General features: G+C 38.2%; 1 long non-coding RNA gene across 1 annotated transcript; it reads right to left on the reverse strand.

Annotated features, from left to right (window-relative positions):
• Window positions 1-1,756: 1,756 nt before the first annotated feature.
• Window positions 1,757-2,801, reverse strand: LOC145618553 (uncharacterized). Its single transcript, XR_014107945.1, has 3 exons — window positions 2,535-2,801; window positions 2,215-2,366; window positions 1,757-2,093 (listed from the first exon to the last, which is right to left on the reverse strand). It is a non-coding gene; the product is annotated as an uncharacterized LOC145618553 (long non-coding RNA).
• Window positions 2,802-3,007: the final 206 nt, after the last annotated feature.

A 3,007-nucleotide genomic window follows, 5' to 3' on the forward strand; every position in this document is an offset into this window, starting at 1 on the left:
GTGTATTATTCCGTTAGCGGGTTCAGAATTATTAGAAAGCTAATATATTCAGTAAGGTCAAGTGATCGGAATGCCTGGGTGGAGGCCGCTTCCGATCAGTAATATTAATGGATAATTAATGTTACAGCTTAATCTTGACTGAACCCTTCGGGTCACACCCAAGCATTCAACAAACCGAATCGACGAATTAATTCGGAAGGAATTAATGAGTCAACCGAGTAATATTTATTTAGACGTCGGAAATTCGAGCTTAGAGCGTCGAAACCGAGCGTCGGAAGTCGAGTCGAAAAATAGTGAAAGACGAGACGAGAAATAGTAATAAATCAACAAAAGACCAAAATACCCCTAGCATCGGAATGCCCTAGCAAACCGAGTGCTAAGGGCGTATGGCCTAGCATGGTGGCTAGCATGCGCACCAAGCCGAGCCTAGGCTGGCTGGTGCGTGCTAGCGCACCCATGCTAGCATCGCAAGGCTAGGCGCTGCCTAGTGCGTGCTAGCATGCTAGGCTTGTGCGCGCAATGGCTAGCAAGCCATGCCGCAACAAGCTGCTGGAGCTAGCACGCTAGGCGCGCCAGCCCGCAACAGCTAGCAGCAGCATGGCTAGGCCATTGCTTGCTGCCTAGCAGTGCTGGCCGAGGCACAAGGCCAGCAGCAGCAGCCCGCATGCTTGCTGGGCCTGCTGTACGTGGCTGCCGAGGACAAGCACCACATGGCAGCCCACCTTGGCTGCCTTGGTGCCCAAGGGTGGGTGCCATGTGGCTTGTGGTCCATGTGTGTGTGTTGAGTGTGTTGGCCGGCTATGGGAGAGGGAGTGGGGAGCAAGTTTGGTCCCCCCCCTTCTCCAAATGGTCCTCACCTAACCACTCACATGAGCTTGCCACTTGTTGATTTATTACTAGCTTGATTATTAATTTTATTTTAGCTTTAAAATAAAATGGAAAAATCAAAGTATCCCACATTGATGGGAGAGCAAATGATACTCCCATCATTTCCTATAAATACCCAAGTATGGGCATTGGGAAAGATGCTTGAGTAAGAGTTGGAAAAGGCATCACATTTAGTGAAAACCTTTGAACTCAATATTATTACTCGGGTTTTGTTGGTCGGGTCTTGCTAACTCCAAGACATTGGACCTAGTCGGTTTTGTTGGTGCGGGTGGACTTCGTTGGAGGTCTCCGTGCGAGCGGGACTTGAAGCTTTCAAGTAAGAGCTCATTTGGAGCGAAGCACGTGTCAAGGGTAATTAGCTTATCTTAATCTTGTGATTAATTTAATTATGTTTATGGTTTTATTTATTGCGAGTGCGGTCTTGGTTTTGGGTTTGTTTTCCGCGGTGAGTCGGACTCACCAAACCCCAACAAAAGGACCTTCACTACTACAAAAAAGGGGTTAGAGAACGGTTAAAATAGGCTTTATAGAACGCCTTAGGACCATTCTTCTACTAAGCGATGTGTAAAGTATATAGAACGGTTCTAATAGGCGTTTTGTATAATGAAAGATAGAGAACTGTTCTTAGTCACAACCGTTCTCTTTTCCCTTCCTAAAATTGAAAAATAATGAAGGAAAATAGAACGGTTAAGCTAGCTTAACTGTTCTATATAAAATAAAAAAGAGAACGGTTATGCTATTTTTTTTTTTTAATAAAAAATGTCCGCTATTTTCTTGCTACATTCATACGCGTGTATTTTAGAAACTGTTTTTTTTTTAATAGCTCTAGAAACTGAAATTGAAATTGAAAAAAAAAAAGAAAAAGAAACTGAAATTGAAATATAATAAAGGAAAATCAGAAACTACAAAGCATATGAATTCATTAAATAAACCAACTTAACTTTCAATCACTTATAATTCAAAATTAAAAAGTATATACAATTCACAAAATGAAAATTAAAAAATTAAAACTCGATATACAAAACTAATTCAAGTATAGTCTAAATTAAAGATATATTCAATTCCACTAACTCCATAAGCGCTACCCCATTGTCCATAGCTTCAATTTGAAATGCCAACTTTGATTCAATTATACTTCGTGGTAGTCTCCTTCGTATTGAAGAGGTTCTTCAAACTTCAATACCTTATAAATTACTATGAATCCCCTACAGGAATAATAGACTAATTAGATCTAAAACATCAACTATACAAATAGATTAAATAATGAAAAGACAAAAATCAATCAAAAAAAGTTTTTAAAAAACAATATAAATTATTTAAACGTACACTGTCTTCTCACAAACCAATTGCCGCCCAACAGAGTAATTGGTGGCCTGCAATTTACAAGGTGAGACACTAAGACAGTTATGAACAATGTCAACCTGGCCCAAATCTTCTCCACACTCTTCCTCTTCTCTTGTCTGTTTATATTAAAACTTCTGAAATAATGCAAGTTTAACTTTGAATCTATTTCAAAAATCATCACAAACCAACCAAATTAAACTCTAACCGCTTTAAATCAGCCACTAATTTGGGCTTTAAAAACAGAGAAATTTGTATTATATTTAGCTAATTAGGTGGAATATAATGAACAAACCTGAAATTACCTGTTAATGATCCGATTAGCTATGGCGGAAATGTGATTTGAGTGAAACCACTCGTGCGAATCTTATCTAGTTGTTGTCGATTCCAACAACTCAGTTTCGGAACGAAACACTATGATTGTGAGTGAATATAAATCACTCCTTCATTTTACATTTTTACCTCTTTTGATTTGGAGTTAATTAAATCTGATAAGGAGGAGAAGAGAGGAAATATTTGAGGAAGGAGATGAGAGAGAAAACTTGATGAGCGGCCGTTAAGTTAAAGAAATAAGAAAAAAGTGGACAGCGGTTAGGGTTCCTTGTTTTTTTTTTTTTTAATATTTTTTTTAAAATTTAATAATAATATCAAAATAAAATAGAACGGTCAAGTGAGAAGGGAGTTTTATATTGTAAAGGCACTTTTTATAAAAAAAAAAAAAAAAAACAAATAGAGCTGCTATGTGAGACAGGCTTTCTATATGATTCAACATACAAAC

The sequence above is a fragment of the Chenopodium album genome, chromosome 26, assembly GCF_948465745.1.
Source record: "Chenopodium album chromosome 26, dcCheAlbu1.1, whole genome shotgun sequence".
Taxonomy (NCBI): Eukaryota; Viridiplantae; Streptophyta; class Magnoliopsida; order Caryophyllales; family Amaranthaceae; genus Chenopodium; species Chenopodium album.